We start from the raw sequence: 20,755 nt of genomic DNA on the forward strand, positions 1-20,755 counted from the left end.
TCTCTTGTTTTCGGTTTTGGGTTTGAATAAATGAGTTAACTCCGAAAGTTGTCCAATTATTCACAATTTTTAATAATATTATTAACTTTAAAAATTGAGTTTATTTTTTATACTTATAAATGTCATTTATGCATTTATTCTCTACTTAATCTCCTTTCTATACTAAACTTTATAGTTGCTATTGGGGGTTGTGATCCTTTCACTCTACTCGACTGTTTGGATCCGCCACCAATATACACCATCTATAAGTCAAGTACCATTTGGTATATTAAAAGAATTGGCACAATCCTTTATCACCATTCGCTTAGACCCAAAGCAAATGGGAGGAAACAACCAATTCTCGCTTATAGAACCCAAGACTTCATAAGCTTGACCTAAGCTCATGTGACTAGTTCCTTTCTCTAGGTTCACCTTAATAAAGTTTTATTTATAGCATTCATGTAATAAATGTAAGAGACAACGGTCCAAAATCCTGTGATGGTTTATGGACCCAACTTATATGTCCTAGGGTTAGAAAAGACCTTGCCTTGAATTATGTGTGGGTGTTATAAGGGTGGAGGTCATGCATTTTCTTACTCCCTTCCCCTTTGTTTGCATATAATTGCTATGATTGTGTCGTGCTTCATTTATGCATCAGTTAACTTGTCTTCTTATAGCCATTTAGGTATATTCGGTCATGGCTCAATCCTGATGATCAAAGCACCAAAGGACGAAAAACTTAAAAGAGGTATTGGAGGCAAAACGAGCTAAAAGAGCTCTGTCTAATGGTAACTACAAGGTTGAAACCCAAAAGCCAAAGAGGGAAGCTCCTCCGATTCTGACTCCAACGAAGGAAGACAATTAGAAGAGGCTCATCAACTCTTGCCTGAAATAAAACAAGCCCAACTTGAAATCAGGACTCTCTTCCAAGGTGTGGAGGCGCAATTTACTCTCATGCGCAATATCGCCAACCGCCTTGTGGAAATTGGTCATTTCACTCTAGAGGATGTGAAGCCATATCAAACCTATTAGGGTTTAAGGTTTCAAAAATTGTAAATATCTAGTTAGGGCCTCAAAAAAGAATAATGAATGTAAATAGTTCACTTTTGAAGAAGTAATGAAAGAGTCTGTTTTGAGCCAAATGATGCAACAAAAGAAAGGAAAAAAAAAAATCTCAAATGTAAATAAATGAAGGACCCTGCTCAAGTAATATTATGCTTGAGGCAAAAAGTAAGGGATACGAAAAATAAGAAAAAGAATAAACAATAAGGTCATTATAAGTATTTGGCTACAAAATACGGTACGTTTTGCTCCTAACAGTTCTCAAGAGCCTTTCTCCGATCTTAGATTTGAGCCATTGTGATAAAGCCACAATGGAATATAACATTAGTTGCATTTCACGATGTTGTGATTGTATGATTGCATTGTTGTATGCCATTTCATAAGCATGCATTCATGCATACATGCATCATGTCGTGTTTTCTAATGTTTACTTCGTGCAGTCAAGATAGCACCGTAGAAAGAAAAAGCACCAAAAATCAATCAGTTGGTTGAGGACAGATAGCCGGTTGATTAGAGTTGAAGAACCTTCAACCCCATCTGATTTACCTAGTTTAGTTCACTCCAGTTCGTCGAGCTCTCGCTTTAAGATTGAAAATTCTCCAATTCAAATAGATTTGTCAATTCTAGCCTCTACTGCTATTAATAAAATTGCTGAAACCAGTGTTCCTCTATCTAATATTGAGAAGATGATTGAGAAAATAGTAGCAGCCAGTCTTGAGAAGCTCGTGAGACCTGATAAAGGAAAAGAGAAAGTGGTAGTCAAAGATGATGAAGAGGCTAAGGATGAGTCTAAGAAGAGAAAACACGTCGACGACACTTGGCAAGACGATGAATTTTTTTATGAAGATGTTTGCTAAGAAGGCTGAGTCAGAGCTGATCGTCTTAGAAAATTTTGAAAAGCTAGACAAGAAGCTTGAGAAGTTAGACGTGTTCATGAAGTCCAAAGGGATAGACCAATACACGGACATACATGATGATGATGAGGAGTTAGAGTTGAGACAAGCTACCCCTGTGGCTTACAAGATGCCAAAGGTGGTGAAGTATCATGGAAATGGTGACCCGAAGGTGCACCTCATGCAGTACAAGTTTATCATGTAGTTGGCGGGTCTGCCGTTAAGGGAAATTTTGAAAACGTTCCCGATGTCCTTAATTGGGTTTGCCCAAACCTAGTATTACAATCTCTAGAAGAGAGCGAGAAGAGATTGGAATGAACTTACTATGGTTTTCCTCAAAGAATATGCTTACAATCTCCAAATGACTGTTAATTTGAGAGATTTGGAAGCGACTGTGCAAAAACAAGACGAGACCTTCACAGTTTATAGGGCTAGATGGAGAGCAAAGGTCACACAAATGAGAAACTGTTCGGATACCAAGGAGCAGATCAAGATATTCATCAAGGGGAATCTGTCGGCCTTCCGTGAGAAGCTGTACTATATGCCATTGATCGAGTTTTCTCAAGTTTATGAATTAGGGACCGCCATTGAAGACAAGATCAAAGAGGATAAGAAGTATGGGAACTGTGCCAGAAACTTCAGTAAGTCTAGGTTCCAAGGGTCCAGTAAATCAACCAAGACTCCAAGCACCAATAAGAACACAATAACAGCTGCTCTATATTTGAGAGCTGCTAATTTGCCACAAAGAATATTCTCCAACTTTGGCACTCCTCTCTCTATAGTGTTCGAGAAAGTAAAAGCAGTGGGTATATTACGACCGCTTGCGCGAAGACCTCCTCCTGCAATTTTCCTAAGGAATTTCGATCAGGATGCTTATTGTCACTTCCATCAGAGTAATGGCCATACAACTGATAATTGCTTGCGATTAAGGCACGAGATCCAAGATCTGATTGACAATGGCAAAGTTATTGATCCTTAGAAATCAAGGCCTAGCACAAGGACTAATCCACTCCCTAATTTTAGAAACGTGCCGCCTCCTAAGAACGTATATATGGTTGAGTTTGGAAAGACTCTCAAGGAGGTGTTGGCTGAGTTTGAAGAAGAGGAGGAGGAAAAAGAGAGGGAGATGCTGTTAAAGCAGATTTGTGTTATGGTGCTCAACGTATGGGACAGTGATGAGGAATGGATGGAGTAGAGTGAGCAAGTTTGCATTGATAGTGATGACGAGGTGGAGGTACATCCAGTTACTCTGGATGTATGGAGTAGAGAGGAAGAGGAAGAAGCCAAAACTGTAAGCCATATGACTCGAAGTGGTTGTATCTATCATCTAGATACGATTAAGCCTCGAGAGGAGAAAGAAAAGGCAAGCTCATCGGGTGTGTAGAAGACCGAAACAAAAGACGATGATCTGATCAAACAATAAAGAGAACCCATGCAAATGTAAGCATGTGGGAACTGTTAGTATCGTCAAAGCAACACCGAGAAGCTTTGCTAAAAGCCATGGTGGATATTTTGGTTTCATCATCCATCTCTTTGGCCGATTTTGTGAGGATAGTCCAACATGATCCCCTCATTATAACCTTTTCTGATGCCGAACTTCCTCCCGAGAGAAGGAATCACACCAAGGCACTGTTCATAAAAGCCGAGGTTAGAGGGAGGATTATTGGAAATGTAATGATAGATGATGGCTCCACCCTAAATGTGTGTCCGTGAAAGCTACTTTCCAAGTTCAAGTTAGAATTGTCTGATTTGGAGCATTCTGATGTGGTGATTAGAGCATATGATGACTCTAAGAGACAAATGGAGGGCATCTTCAAAACCATAATCAAGGTGGGGTCGATTGAAAAGGAGAAGTGCCTTCATTATGATTGATATCCCCCAACTTTTGCCTTGCTACTTGGGCGCCCATGGTAGCATTCCTTGGGAGAAGTGCCTTCAACGTTACATCACAAAATCAAGTTTCCATTTAATGGGTAAATCATCACCATACCTGCTACTAATGAAAAAAGCGTAGCTACGCTAAATGTGGATAAGCAGATTATCCTTCCATGGATTGGTTTTCAGATCGCTATGCTGAGCACTGATATGGGGTCCACTGTCTCCAACATCATGAAGAGGATGAATTATGAAGAAGGGAAAGGACTTGGGAAGGATCATCAGGGCATTACGGAGGTACCAAAAATCCACACTCAAAGGGATTGACTAGGCTTGGGGTATAAATTTGGAAGCACATCAAAGAAAACATACAGCTGGTTGGACATGGATGGACATTTCGTCTGTTTGAGTGAACATTCCTCTCCGTGTCTGCCGATAAAGAGTTTTTAAGCATAAGGGAAAGACATACCCCGATCTAGAGATCTTTGTAGATGTTATTGATATCTTGGCAGTTGAGCCTAAGAAGCCTATGGAAGAGAAAGAATAGAAAGAAGAAGAGAAGACACCCGAGAAAAAGGGGGTTGAAAGGCCACAAACGGTCGAGGAAGAAGGAAAGAAAGAGGAATAAGAAGATGGACAAGCTATCGAAGAAGAAAAGAATGAAGAGAAGAATAAAGGAATGGCGAGTGTTGAAGAAGAAGAGGACCCCGTGGATCAAGTGCTAAAGGCAATCCGGACCTACATAGAAGAAAGCTTTGAAGAAGCTGAAGCCTCTACTAATGTGTCTATTTCTGTTAGTGACAAGTCTAATTGTAATGAACTATCCTTATTGTTTAATGAAATGAACTTTAGTTTTGCTTACTTGTTTGATGTCTTTCCTGATGCTTCCATTCATCGTGTAGATAAGCACATGTGCATATTTGACATTAACTAATCATGCACGCTTGAATTTAATATTGGCATAAAAGATAATCCTCGAATTCTATTAATTGGGTCAAACCTAATGCCAGAGTTAAAAAAAAAATTTAAAAGTCTACTCATGGACAAAAAGGAAGCCTTTGCATAGAGTTACGAGGACATGCCAGGGATAGACAGATCTATAGCTGAGCACACAATTTCCCTGTATCCGGGAGTTAAGCTAGTAAAATAGAAAATAAGAAGGTTGAGACCAAAATGGGCCGAGAACATTAAAGAGGAATTGACCAAGTAGATAGATACAGGATTTCTAGAAGTAGTTCACTATCCAGAATGGTTGGTGAACATAGTCCTAGTCCCAAAGAAAGATGGAAGAGTCAAAATGTGTGGACTAGAGGGATCTGAATAAAGCATCACCGAAGGATGATTTTCTCTCCCTCATATTGATATCCTGATTGATAGTGCAGCAATGATGGGATGCTACTCCATTATGAATGGGTTTGCAGGATATAACCAGATTCTTATGGTATTACTAAACAAGGTCAACCAACATTTATGATGGAGTTTGGTATTTTCTGCTACCAAGTAATGCTGTTTGGATTAAAGAATGCCAGGGCTACTTATCAAAGGATGACAACTACATTATTTCATGACATGATTCACAAGGAGTTAAATGTGTATATTGATGATATGATTATCATGACGAAGATCCCAGAAGAGCATATAGCAGCCTTAGAGAAGTTCATGGACAGAGTGATCAAATATAAGCTGAGGCTAAACTCGAAGAAGTATGTGTTCAAGGTAACTTCCGGGAAAGTGCTAGGATTTATAGTAGGTCCTAAAGGAATAGAGATTGATCCATACAAGATTAAGTAGATCCAAGAAATGGAGCCGCCAAAGATGGAAAAGTAAGCGAGAAGTTTTTTGGGAAAATTCAGTATATCAGTAGGTTCGTATCGAAGTTGTCTATGGTATGTGATCCAAAATTCAAGCTTTTAAGTAAAGATCAGCCAGTAAAGTGGAACGATAACTTCCAAACAACTTTCGATAAAATCAAGGAATATTTGTCAAGTCCCTCGATTTTGTGCCCACCAAAGCCAGGGAAACTCGTAATCTTGTACTTGACAGTGGAAGATTCTGGAATTGGAGCCATGTTAGCACAAGCTGATGAAGCCAGTGTTGAGAAGGCAGTGTATTACTTGAGCAAAAAGCTTTTTCCAAATGAACAAAAATATAACTTGATTGAAAGAAATTGCTTAGCAATGGTATGGGCTACTAGAAAGCTTCGACATTATTTTAGTCTTATAAAGTAATAGCAGTATCAAGAATGGATCCAGTCAGATATTTGTATGAAATACCAGCACTAGTGGGGAAGTTAGCAAGATGGATAATCCTTCTGTCAGAATTTGATATTGAATATACCATAAAGAAAACCGTCAAAGGACGAGCAATTGCAGACTTCTTAGCAGTACATCCAGTGGAAGACAATGACAAATGGGAGATTAATTTTCCCGATGAACATTTGAGTTTTATAGAGGAGAAAGGATGTAAGCTCTACTTTGATGGTTCAGCTTATAGTAAGGGAGATGGAGTAGGCATTTTGCTAGAATCTCCACAAGGAGAAGTTATCCAGATGTTGAAGAGGTCATAGTTTACAGTTATGAATAACGTGGTAGAATATGAGGCCTGCCTATTTGGGTTAGAAGCTTTGATTGTAGTTAAAGTCGAAGAAGTTGAAGTTATTTGTGATTCTAAACTGGTCATTGAGCATGCTAACGACAATTAGAAAGTTAAGGAAGACAGGTTAAAGCCTTACATTGACTACCTGCACATCGCTATTCAAAACTTCGAAAGGCTGACTTTCATACACAGAAGTAGAGTGAACAATCGAGTACAAGATGCCTTGGCTAATTTAGCACCACCTTGAGAAGAGATTCTGGTTATGCCTAAGAAGCCGTTTGTGATGTCCTCCCGTAGCATCCTGTGTTATGAAGGCAAAAGGATTATGGATATTGATGAAGATGAACAGCCATGGTTCTATGATGTCTGTGAACCCCTCCCCCAAATGTCATATGCATGTGAATGCATGTGACTAAGGGCAGAAATGCACGTGGATGTATGAGTCGCCATCTTGTTTAATTATTTCAGGGTAAACTAGGAAAAAACCCTAAGTGACTCCATTCTTAATTAACCTAATTACTAGATTAATTATCCCAATATTTAAGGCATGGTCTATGAACCCGAGGTGGATCCCGAGACTATGTCATGCTGATAAACTAACCGATGAATGAGTGCTTTGCAAGGTGAATGATGGATTAATGAAATGTTTGAGTGATTTTGACTTGCCGCCCGGGGTGAAATCCCGAACGTGCCTACGTACTTCCGTTTGAATGGAAGATCAAAGTCAACGTAGTTCGATAGGCCTTTTTAAAAGGGCTTTGAAGGTGTATGCTTAATGCATGAGTGTGTATGCTTTGTGCATGAGTGTGTATGCTTTGTGCATGAGTATGTATGCTTTGTGCATAAGTGTGTATGCTTTGTGCATGAGTGTGTATGCTTTGTGCATGAGTATGTATGCTTTGTGCATAAGTGTGTATGCTTTGTGCATTTTGTTTAGGCATTTTGCCAAAGATTGATTGATTTTTAGGCATGTTGCCAAAAATGTTGATTTTAATGGCTTTTAGCCAAAATGATTTTGATTTAGGCAATTGTTGCCAAAAATGTTGATTTTAGGCGATTTTCGCCAAAATGGTTGATTTTAAGGCCTTTGGCCAAAATGTGTTGTTTTAGGCAATTAGTTTGCCAAAATGTGCGATTTAGGCTTTAATGCCACGATTATTAATTAATCGGGCGTTCGAGCTTAATCACAATTTATTGTCGAAACGTGATTGATTAAGGCTTTTAGCCACAATTATTGATTAATTGAACTTAAGCCGGATTTGTTGAAAATAAGGCAGTTGAACCGTAGTTATTAATTAACTAGGCTCTTCAGCCAAAATTGTCGGATTTAAGCTTATTACCACGATTATTAATTAACCGGGCATTTAGCTTAAATTCATTTACTTGAGGCAATTTGTTTGCCTAATGATGACATGAATGCATTTATGCAGTTGTAGAATTATTAGGAGTAGAAGAGAAGCATGCATGAAGTGCTAAAATTAAATAGGCAGAGTTTCGTTTACGTACCTGATTTAATCGGAAACCGCTTCTTAACTCCAGATTAAGCTCCTCGCTTGGGAAATATTAATTAATTTTAATTTGTTTGATTTTAGTGTTCAAATATCACAACAAAATATAATAAAAATTGAATTAAAATGCAAAAAAAGCGGTAAAGAAATTGCAAGGAGCGTGGGAGGGAGAAAGATTGTCCGTCAACACAGACAGGGGTGTCAAAAATGAAGGGGGAGAGGCCATTTTATAGGCCAAAACGGGTCGCCGGCGGCAGGTGCCGCCGTGGTCGGCGGCATGTGCCGCCGTTGCCGGCGGCAGGTGCCGCCGGTGCCGGTGGCAGGTGCCACGGTGGCCGGAGCCACCGTGCTCGGCCACGGTTACTTGGGCTTTTTCACTCCGGAGAAGTTTTCGGGAGTTCCGGGTCTCCGAAAAATATTCCGGGACCTGTTCCGTGATCGTTGCGACATTCCGGACGTTTTAAGTACCATATTGGCATACTTCGAGTAAATGTCCAAAATGGCCTTCGGTCCGGTCGGACAGTTTGCACAGTTGCTGTAGCAGGCGTGCTTTCCTCCATTTAAAGAGTTTCACATACCATGTTATTCCCCTGAGCCTCAAAATTTGAGTATTCACAGTTGCCCCCCACTGGCTATCATAAAAATGATTTATGAGAGCCAGTGGCTGTCTGAAGGAGCAAATTTTGAGGATGGGCAGAGGAGGAAACCTCGCCGCTTTTTTTTTTTTTTTTTTTTTTTTTTTTGAAATGAAATGATCAAATGCATGGATATATGTTTGTAACTTAAAGATGTTTTTTTTTTTTTTTTTTTTTTTTTTGAGGACTTAAAAAGAAGTTTTGCCTTTTAGAGGATTTGAAAAGAGATTTTGCCTCTTAATGAGGGCTTTAAAAGAGATTTTGCCTCTTAATGAGGGCTTGAAAAGAGATTTGTTTTATTTATTTATTTATTTATTTATTATTTTTTTTTTTTTTTTTTTTTTTTGAGAACCAAGGGTCCACCTAAAGTCGAAATGATCAAATGGTCAAATGGCTTGGTTTTGGATGACAAATGGTTGGTTCTTGGTTAGGGTTTCACCCTGGGTTGTGTATGTGTTTTTTTTTTATTTTTATTTTTTTATTATAATACTTGCCCCTGAATCCGACTCGGAGGATTTTGCCCTCTGCTTGAGAGAATTGATGCCCTTATTAGCTGAAATAGAATTTCTTCTTAATGAAAGACTAAAAATTCTATGATTACTTCTGTGATGGGAGAATGGTGAAGGTTCTTATCACTTCTTGCCCCCAGAATGGTGCTGACCATGGAATACCTCAAAACCTTGGTGTTGTACTTGTCCAATCGATTGAGGAATCAAAGAGAACAAAGCCACTTATATGACTCGAGAAAATGGACAATGTGGATAACATCGCTCGCCTGAAAGGATCGAAGAAACGATGGCCCGAGTGGAGACGAGGTATTAAAGAATTACCTATCAACGATTATGTTTGACATTTTTCAGGGTCTTTTTGGAAACTCCGGGGATTGAATTGACATTTTCCTCCCTCTCCTTTTTTCGAGGAATGACTCAAAGAGTGGCGCTTTCAAAACGAACTTTTGAGAATGACTCGATTTTTGTGACTCGTTGTGGAATGACCACTGGTGATGGAGACTTGATTTTAGAGGCTCATTGGAGACTCGATTTAGAGACTCAAATTTTTCTTGTAGTGAATTTTGACTCGAAGGAACTCAGTGATTCCTGGAAAAAATGATTTATATACTCCCAAGGAGACCTTTGAAAGGGATGGTACTGTAGCAGGCGTGCTTTCCTCCATTTAAAGAGTTTCACATACCATGTTATTCCCCTGAGCCTCAAAATTTGAGTATTCACAATGTCATTCAGTCGATGACTAGAAGGGTATACACAGATTCGACTACTAAAGATGACAGGAGAGCTATTCAACGTTTGGTATTACGATTTGCAGTTTTAGACTGCTATTTATATAGAAGAATGTCAGACGAGGTATTGTTAAGATGTGTATCAAAGAAAGAAGCTGAAGGTATTATGGAATAGATCCATGCAAGGGTTTGCGGTACCCACACGAATGGAAAAGCGCTAGCTAAGAAAATTCTTAAACAAGGTTTCTTCTGGTCGACAATGGAAAAGGATTGTATTTCTTTCGTGAAAAGGTGCTTCAAATGTCAAATTCATGGAGACTTGAGTCACATTCCGCCTTTAGAATTACATCATTCTATTTCGCCATGGCCATTTGCAGCTTGGGGAATAGATATCATTGGTAAGATTTCACCGCCTGCATCTAACGGACATGAATTTATAGTGGTTGCGATGGACTATTTTTCAAGATGGGTCAAAGTAGAATCTTTCAAAAACAACAGTGCCAAGAAAATGGCTAAATTCATTGAAAAGAACCTGATCTATAGATATGGAATTCCTCACCATGTAGTGACAAATAATGGAGTTCGGTTCCAAGCGAAAGTAAAAATGCTGTTAGAGAAGTATGGTATTGAGCATCATAAGTCTTTACCTTACAAACCACAAGCTAATGGAGCAGTGGAAGCCGCAAACAAAAACATGAAGAAGATATTGAGAAAAATGGCAAAAACTCATCGAGATTGGGCAAGTAAGCTACAATATGCTTTATGGGGATATCAGACCATAGCCAAATCTATGAATGGGGCAACCCCTTACTCTCTAGTCTACGGAATGGAAGTCGTGCTACCAATAGAGATAGAAGTGTAGTCATTGTGAATGATGATGGAATCAAAGATTCTAGAATGTCAATAGGCAGAAAATCACCGTCAAGAATTAGCACTCGCAGATGGAAAAAGGCTTAATGCCTGATTTATGGATCAGCTTTACAAAAGAAGAATAGCTAAGCACTTCAACAAAAGAGTTCATCCGAAGCTATTAAAAGTAGGGGATTTGGTTCTAAAATAGATGCGGCCAAACACGCATGACCCAAGGGGAAAGTTCAAGCCTAATTGGGAAGGCCCAATGCTAATCAAGAGAATATTTTCCAAAGGTGCAATGAAGCTATCAGATATAGAAGGCAATGACTTTACAAACCTATCAATTTGGATTGGCTGAAGAAATTTTATGTATAGCTTAAAGCGTTTATGGCAAAGCCCAATTAATAAATTCACCTTTTGTGTTCTTATTAACTTTAAAACGTGTTGTGTTAAGTTCATGTTGATATGCAAATGTTGTGGTTTTACTTTGATGTAATAAAATAGCAGTAACTATATCAAGCATTTTTAAGCAAAAAAAGACATTTCGTTCATAATAAGTGCATACATTCATATAATTGCACCATTAATAATTGTTGAGTACATTTAATCAAAAGTAGGATAGCAGCATCTACATGCCAGGTCCTAATAGAAATCTAGCTGTCAACAGATCAGCCGACTCTGAATCAACATCGACTTCGGAATAAGCTTACAACCAAGAGCGGTACAAGTCTGAGGAAGAAGTATCAGCCACATTAGAAATAGGTACAGTCATGCGACTAAGCCAACTGGAAATGTAGCGAGACAAAAATCGCTGGGTAATAAGTCCGCCCTCAAACCATGCATAATCAGGGACAGCCTGATGATGACTGTACTGCCTAGCTACTCAGCTTGGATAATAAGCCACCGCCATGTTAAGCCACACAGAGCATGTAAGAAGAAACTATGACTCGCTCTATGTACCACCAAGGGCAAGTCCATCTGACTCCCTCGGAGATAAGACCTTGAAAAATAGCAATCAGTCTTCCAGCCTTGCTGGTTAAACGATGCTAACGTTGGACATAGACTTGCGGTCTATAATTGAACATCAAATGGTCTGATTAGCCATCACCTGCAGCTTATCAAAAGCCCACAACTGCAAATGCATTCAAAAAAAAAACAAAAAAAAGCTCGTTAAGTCGAAAACCCGCAAAGGGCAGTTTAAGCAAAAGTTAGAGCATATTAAAAGGGAAGATTAAATGAAAGAATAAGAAAATAAAGAAAAAGAAAATGCATTTACGTAAAGAAGAAGTGGACTTCCCATCGGACCGAGTACCTAGCTAGGTTGGGCATGATCTCCTAACCAAATAAATGTTTTAGCCAGAATAAGTGGAAACGGTGTGCGACGCCTAGCCATATGCTCGACTATAGGCACCAGCCTAAGGCTACCATAGTCGTCGATGCCATTGAGTAGTAAGTACTGACTAATAATGCAAAAGCAGACAAGAGAAGGCCAGTATAGGCTAGTGCGGTCCATACTCATTGCACATTGCACAAGCAGTCGCAGGGGCACGACATCAGCTCCAAAATCATAAGATGGAATCTCGTAAACTGAGAAACCAAAGACAGGCAAAATAAATGAAGCAGGCTCTATGTCCAGCTGGGGCACTGCAGGAATTTCATCAACCATGGGTATTCTCCTAGAGATGATGCTGAGTTCTTCAAATAATGAACAGATCTCGAAGTTATTATGATGAAAAAGGTTATCCGAAGGATCAAGGTGATTTATCAACCATTACAGCAATCCTGGTTGAACCCAAATGTTCCATAGTAACTTAGCCCGTTGAGTTCAAATGATGATAGTAAATCCCATTCCTCACGGCTAAGACTGCGGAATAATGCTTCAAATGCAGGCGCCAAGGACCGATCCATCGAAAATAGGAAAGAAATAAGAAGTTTGGAGGAGTTTTGAATAAGAGAGAAGAGCCTTTGTAATGTATAAAAGCATTATGGGCTTTTATAGCAAAAGAATAAAAGGACAGGTAGACAGTTGGCTGCCATTGCAGCACAAGAGACACACACCACTACATGTGGCGCAAGCCACAGCCTAGTGGTGCATGCCACTAGCTAACAGTTAGCTGGAGAAAATCTTGTTCTATTATTTTTCAATTCCCAGATCCAACAGGCGATGCAATAATTAGATGTAAGGGGCAAATACACCAATATCAGTAAAAAAAAACATGCACAAAAATTGGCACTTGCCTCCTCATTAATGAAAATAATCATATCTTTATAAAAATTCCCCGAACTGGGTTCGAGTATAGAAAAGCAAGAATAAAAGAAAAAAGAAAGACAAGGCGACAATAAGTTTGGGCAACCAACTTAAGACATGTTGGAAGCCGTCTCTTCTGAATCCTCACTACCAAATTCCTCAGTCTCTTCAACAATCACCGGCCTACATCTAGATCCACGACCCGCATGCCTGCCACATTGCATCCCTTGACCTCAACCAGCAAGAGGCGCCATGTCAACCCTCTTCACACATTCATAAATATTAGTGATTGCATTGCATGCATACATGGCATATGCATTGCACGTTTTCTTTTTGTTTATTTGTACTTATAGATGCATGCTCATCTGAGAGCCTCACCACTGCCAACTTCAAGCGAGCTACCTCATACAGCTGGCACACCTCATTATAGTCGTCAATCGACACCTGCAGAATAGGACAGGGGCAGGGGCAGATAATAAGCAAGCGGAATGATAAAAGGAGACAGATATCAAAATAAAAGGTAGAAGTTACTCATATGGCTGCAACCGGGCGGTGACATCTGGTACTGACTCACAAGATGCATCTCTAGCATGCCCTAGGCAGGCTGACCTATGCAGTCCAAAATAAAGGAGAACGAGGCACCTAGCCTATGCTCTAGCATGCCGATGACAATAGTAGTATCCGAAGCTCTAGGCTCAGAGCCTCTCCTTATGCACTTATCGCGCTGTTGTTGTTGCAGGAATAAGACACAGTTTATGAATGGAAGACACTGGGGCAAATCCAATAATAGAATTGCAAAAGGATAGACACTCACCTGTACTGGGGCAATACCCTGGCCTCTGTCTAGCTCCTCCTCCTTAGCAAAAGGATCAAATTCAGTTGGAGGAGGGACATAAACCAAGAGTTGAGTCTGCACAAATATAGCATAGTGCCAGGCACAAAGGCTGCCAAGTGATCTATAGCAGCTGACCCTCTCAGAGCAGCTGCAATGTCCTACACTAGCTGGATGGATCTCGTCGACAACACGTAGTACGAAACATCGTGAGAGAATCTCCTTCGATTTGAGCCAAGCACCCATTCGTATACCTTCTCACTGAGGTAATACATATCGTAGAATAGTCCCGACGACTGCTTGAAAGAAATCAAGAAAGTCAGCTGCCTCACCCCGTGAATATCTCTCTATCTATAAAAAAATATAAATAAATAAAATAAAACATACATAAAAAAAAGAAAAGAGAAAAAAAGAGAAAAGGAAAAAAGGAAACAAAAAAATAAGGAAAAGAAATGTGATATACAAAGGGAGGTAATGTCTTACCCGATCCCAGTTCAAGCCGTTCAACAGCTGTCGGAACAACCCAGTGTTCGAGGTCTTATGAGAATACCTCATACTATAGTGCCATGCTCGGCCTCGAGGTAGAGTCCTCGCGTTTAGCCTGCCCTCGAAGCCAAACAAGTTGAGCATGTGGATGACTTGGTGTTCATAAGCCTAGATTTGCATCAAAGCAAGAAAGAAATCAGTGAATAAGATTAAAAGCAAGAATCAAAGCAAAAAACAGACAATAACCAGAAGATGGGATTTTGTACCTCAATAGCCCGCTTATAGCCTATCTTCAAGTGAGCTCCTCGGACGCAAAGGTCCATGTCGTAATACAGATAGGATAGGGTGGCAGCTCCCCAATTGTAATGTCTGGTAGCACCCAGATCCTAAAGTGGAGGTAGCAATGCCAAATTTGCATCATTACCATGGTTTATGAATAAAGTGGTCGATAGCAGATAGAATAAGTAGGCTCGAGATACCACATCCACGTCCATCTCCGCCACCTACTCTCGGGGCAGCTCCTATAACGAGAATAGATACTCTCGTATCTAACCCTTTGATAAGAAATGGTGGCTCCATGCCAATAGCAGCCTAGAGACTCGCTCGCAGGCCTAAACAGTCCAGTGTCCTCATCCTGTCATCAAAGACCACTGACCATCCCCCAAACGATAACCCAATGATAGCAGTAAAATCTATTAATGTGACAGTCATCTCATCAAATGGTAAATGGAATGTATGTGTAGAGTCCATCCAACGCTCCATCAGTGCCAGAATGCTGGACAACAAGGTCTACCTTTACGCCCGGGGTAGAGTATCCACAAAGCGACCAAAATGTGATTCTCGGATACGCTCCTGTACTCGCTTAGGTAGCCGGTCAAACCACTCACCTGTTGTAAAGGTATTACCACCAGATTTCCCATGCCTTAAGCCCTTCTGCAAAAAAAAAATAAAACTGCTGTAAGTATACTAATACAGTGCAAAGACACATCCTCTTGTGTTTTGACACAGGTAAGCAAGGAAAGCTAACAAAAGTCACAAAACAAGGCATAACACAAGCACCATGGCGTAACCCACAGAGAAGCGGTGCAAGCAACAACACACCACAAGGCTGCAGTCAAGCCAAACAGCACTAAAGTGGCGCACGCCACGCGTGGCGACACTCGTCATAGCGGCCCATCATAGACCTTGAATGCCCAAATCATCCAAATAGGTGAAATCTAACTTAATTTTTGATTTCTAACTTCATATTTGCATGTTTCTAGTACTAATAATGCAGGAATTACAAAGACAAGGTTTCAAAATACCTCCATTGCGCCCCAACAAAGGTGGATGGGCAAAAATCATGTTGCAAACTAATCAAAGTTTCTGCATCTGGAACGAACTCCCGTAGCTTCATGCCATGGCTCACGGGACGTGTCATAGGGTTGATCAACGCGTCACCCAAAAGCCAGTCCATGACATTCTCGGCGACCATGAGTTTTGATTGCAAAAAGAAGCAAAGAGAGAGTTTGAGGGAAAAGAAGTTCAAAAGTTAGGTTGAAAGTGCAAATGAATGTCACTTTCAACTTTTATAAGGAATAATGGGCCTACGGGCCCAAATTAAGCCTTCAAGCCCGGTTTGGCCCAAAGGTCCACTTGCTGTGTCCAGCTCTCATACTTAGCTAACAACCATCAATGGCTAGCCGCCTAAGCAGGGGCAACATTGTCGCTGACCGCAGGTAAGTCATCTCATTTTGAGTGTCGTAGCATGATTCTCAATAACACTCACACAAGCAGACATAGATCCACGAGCAATCAAATTCACACTCAAATACATGCGGACTCTCACACAAATTCACGAATTGTATGTAGAATCACGTGACACATGCGCATGCTTTTTCGGGCCTAATCACGAAAATTTCTAACAATAATCGGCCAAAGTGCCTCTTCCCCAAAGCAGTGCATTTAAGAACTAAGCCATCCGAAATGACACCCCTCCTTGAATGAAGTATTTCAAAAATAAGTCGTCTGAAGTGGCGCACCTCTCAAAGTGGAGCATCCCAGTTTAAGCCCTCTAAAGTGGAGCAGCCCAGTTTAAGCCGTTTCAAGTGATGCCCCTCTCAACAACAGGCCCAAGACAGCCGCATAAGCCGCTGACAATACCATGGCGCAATCCTTTCGCCTGTCAAATGTCGTAATGGTACTGGTCAGTCGAAATATCGCACCCATTCATCCATTAAAGTCGTCCAAAGCGGCGCATCCAGGAAGCCGCCCGTGTGGTGCATCTTATTTTGCTTTTCAAGAACCAGGTCAGTCGAAGTATCACACCCATTCATCCATTGAAGCTGTTCTAGTAGCGCACATCGGAAGCCGCCCGTGTGGCGAATCTCATTTCGCTTTTCACCAATCAAGTCGGTCGAAGCATCGCACCTATTCATTAGTTGAAGTCGTCCTAGCGGCATACCCCTGAAGGCTTTCGTGTGGCACATCTCATTCCGCCTCTCTCGTTTAAAGGACAACCTCCCGAAGTGGAGCATTCTCAATCCAAAGATGCCAGAATGGTGCACTTCATTCATCAAAGTTGTGCATGTCAAGCAAATCAAGTATTTTATTACTTACGCGTCTACTTTACACTTTGATGACATTTTGCTTGAAAAGCAAAATATTATCAAAGTGGGGGCAAACTGTAGACGCTTAAATTTTACTCCTAAAAGGTTCAGTGATGATACACCGTTTTTCACATAAAATTGTATCAAGATTCTCGATTGTCTTGGTTTTCGGACTGACGGTCTATGGCTGAGATTATCTACGTGTTTAGCCATTTTTACTTTTTTGGATTACCGTGCGTTTCACGATGAAACTGGGCCTGAGAAGCATATCGGGTACGCCTGATGCACTTCCCGGTGTAGCGCCTCATTTTATGTGGCGGCCGGTCCGATTTTATAAAGTTAGGCCCGATTCTATTGCGAGGCCTGATAGTGGCATTTTTGCCACGTCAGCCCTAAAATGGGGCCACTCACCCTCATTCGCCTATAAATAGGCATTGGGGGTTATGCCATAGGGAGGATTTTTTGCAAAAACTAAGGGAGACTCTTGCATTTTAAAACTCAACCTTAAAATCCTGAGGCAACTTGTGTTTACCTTGGATTCAAGTTGAGATCTATCATTTAATCAATCAAAAAACCCCTGTGATCAATCTGAAATCTTAGAAACACTAACTTTAATCTCAAAACTCAGATCATTGGATTAAGGACTAAGGAGTTGAGTTCTTATCCATTGTTTTAATCAATCTTCAAGGGAAACCATCAAAGGTAGTTTCTGAGAATCTTTAATCCATCTCTTCGTCTTTTTCTTTTCTTTTTAGATGTTTAAAACACCTTTTTTAGGTCTGGTTGTGAGAGAAACCTAAGATCAATCAAACAAGGATTCTGCACTTCTATGGCGTGAGGCTAACAAGAGTGGCATGCGCCACTTCCTAGTGCCTCACGTCACTATTGCAAAATGTAAAGGGTCCTTAATGGGATTCCTATTGGTTGCTTGTTGTAATAGTTAATTGGAATTGGGAAATTTGGAGGATTTAAGGTTAGATTGTATTTTAGTAGATGGATTGTAATCTTTTCTTCTCCCACCCTTCTTTGTGGATGCATATTTTATGTTCCATGCTTGCAATAATTTGTATGAACGACATAGTTTTCTAAAAACTGCATTAAACCGTTTTTACAACTTAATTTTTAGTTAATTGCATTATTAGATTATTATGAATGTTTGCACAGCGTGGAGGCTGGTCTAACCGTGCGAAATGGGTGCCTAACACCTTCCCATTTCGTACGTAACTCCCGATCCCGTCTCTGGTTTAAAATCGGATTAATCGACTCCAAAGAATCGATTAATTCGAGAATTTTTTCTTAATAAGCGTGGTGACTCCAAAATAAATAAAATCCTTACCAAAATAAGGGAACCATTTTCCTAGGAATAAAAACATTGAATAAAAGAAAACCATTTTTTAAAAATAAAATGAATCAAGCCCGTCCGATTTGTTCTTCTAAATCATTCTTGGGAAAACCACACGTCCTCAGTAATAATCCTGCAACCCAGATTATTCTGAAAATCCATATCCAAAATCAAAAACCCAAATGAAAAACTCTTATAGAATCACTTCATATAGAGAAAGTGGGAAGGATGAAAGAAACCCAAAACTTATGTTCTGATAAAAGAAGTGAAAAGATCCAAATACAAGACAACATGAAAATGGGGGCAAAGGAAGCATTGTAAGAGGAGGAGGAGGATATATAGAGCCTTCTTTCCAAACATTAAATCTTCAGTGGAGTAGAGGGCCCATTTGCCTCAACAGCACAACCTACCAAGCACAAGACTATGTGACGCTCACTAAGAGAGAAAGAAAGGTAGAGGTTAAAATAAAAAAGTGAACATAAACCATTACTGGAGAATAGAGAGAGAAAGAAAGAGAGGGACTTGAATGATGACACTCGTGGGTAATAATCCTGCAACCCACATTATTCTGAAAACCCATATCCAAAATCAAAAAACCAAATGAAAAACCCTCATAGAATCACTTCATATAGAGAAAGTGGGAAGGATAAAAAAAAACCCAAAACTTATGTTCTGATAAAAGAAGTGAAAAGATCCAATTGCGAGACAACATGAAAATGGGGACAAAGGAAGCACTGCAAGAGGAGGAGGATGAGATATGGAGCCTTCTTTCCAAATATTAAATCTTCAGTGGAGTAGAGGGCCCATTTACCTCAACGGCACAACCTACCAAGTACAAGACTATGTGATGCTCACCAAGAAAGAAATATAAATAAAAGGTGAAATAAAAAAGCGAACCTAAACCATTACTGGAGAATGAAGAGAGAAAGAAAGAGAGGAACTTGAATTATGACACTTGTGGGTAATAATCCTACAACCCACATTATTCTGAAAACCCATATCCAAAATCAAAATCTCAGATGAAAAATCCTCATAGAATCACTTCATATAGAGAAAGTGGGAAGGATAAAAAGAAACCTAAGACTTATGTTCTGATAAAAGAAGTGAAAAGATCCAAATGCGAGACAACATGAAAATGGGGGCAAAGGAAGCACTGCAAGAGGAGGAGGAGAAGATATAGAGCCTTCTTTCCAAACATTAAATCTTCGGTGGATTAGAGGGCCCATTTACCTCAACGGCACAACCTACCAAGCACAAGACTATGTGACGCTCACCAAGAGAGAAAGAAAGATAGAGGTGAAAATTAAAATGCGAACCTAAACCATTACTGGAGAATAGAGAGAGATAGAAAGTGAGGGACTCAAATGATGACACTTGTGAGTAATAATCCTGCAACTCAGAAGAGAGAGGAAGAAAGGGGTGTTGGATTGTGTTTGGGCAATATTAAAGAGAAGCAAATTGGACATTTTATCCCTTTTGTCACGCTAGCGTCCTACATGTAAAATTAGTCAGTCCACATAAGTGGACGCGTAGGCATTTGTGGGTTCCAATTAGTCCCATTAGATTTTTCGGTAGTCCATGCCATCATGAGACACCAAAATGAACAAAATTATAGGTTTGGACACGCAATTGTCACAATTTTCCGTTCAGACACCAAAACAAAAAAATGACAAGTAAATGCACCAAAATTAACATTATTCCTTTTAGTAATTATTAGTTGTTCTAATAGTAGTAGTTGTTTGCTAGTTGATAATTGTTTATATAGCGGTTCAATTAGAAATATTAGGAAAAAAATAGTTGTTTAACTTAATATGACAAAAAATGGCATTAGTTGTTTAATTAGCTGAATTTTTGAAAAAAATAAATATAATTATCAAAAAAATTTAATTAATTGATATAAAATGCTAATCGTTAGAGTATTTAATGTTTCATAAAAAGTTTCTTCAATCTCTAGAAACTATTATAAATACTTGGTCAAAACGTTAAAAGTTAGATGAAAAGTTTTACCGAACAGGGCCTTAAACTTAAATTAGGTATACAAAAAATAATAAGTGAACTTTGTAGCAAAAAAAATTTTAATAAATTTTGGCATCTTATGGTCATTTTGCCAATTTATTCGTAAGGTCAGCGCGTGTATACTGAACAAACATAAACCAAAGCATTGGGATCAATATTATAATCAAATTCTATTGGTTAATACAATAATCAAAGGGATCAATTCATAAAAATTGAGTAATAATTTGGGAATAAAATGAAAATGAGGAAAACCCTTTTGAAAAATTTCAAGGAAATTGGAACATTTACAATAATCTCCTCCTTTAGTTCTTTTTTAGTGAGGATCTTGTGGTTAGCAAGAAGAGTAATAAATTTTTCTTTCAATAGAAAATCAAAAATCTCAAATCTTGGAGTCATTAAAAGGCATACTGAGGGTCTGTTGTTGAATTATTTGATATTTTTTTTCTAAAGGCTAGCCCCCTTTTGTGGGCACCTTAAGACTGAGACAATATATAAACATGAATTAACAATATTAGTAGTGACCACCTACAAAATGAGTCTCTTGGAAATAGGTGCTGGTAGCTTTCCCCTTAATCTATGATTCTTCCTTAATAATTCCTTATATTCG

Source organism: Jatropha curcas, chromosome 6 (assembly GCF_041381405.1).
Source record: "Jatropha curcas cultivar XTBG-Jc1 chromosome 6, XTBG_Jcur_1.0, whole genome shotgun sequence".
In the NCBI taxonomy this organism is placed as follows: domain Eukaryota; kingdom Viridiplantae; phylum Streptophyta; class Magnoliopsida; order Malpighiales; family Euphorbiaceae; genus Jatropha; species Jatropha curcas.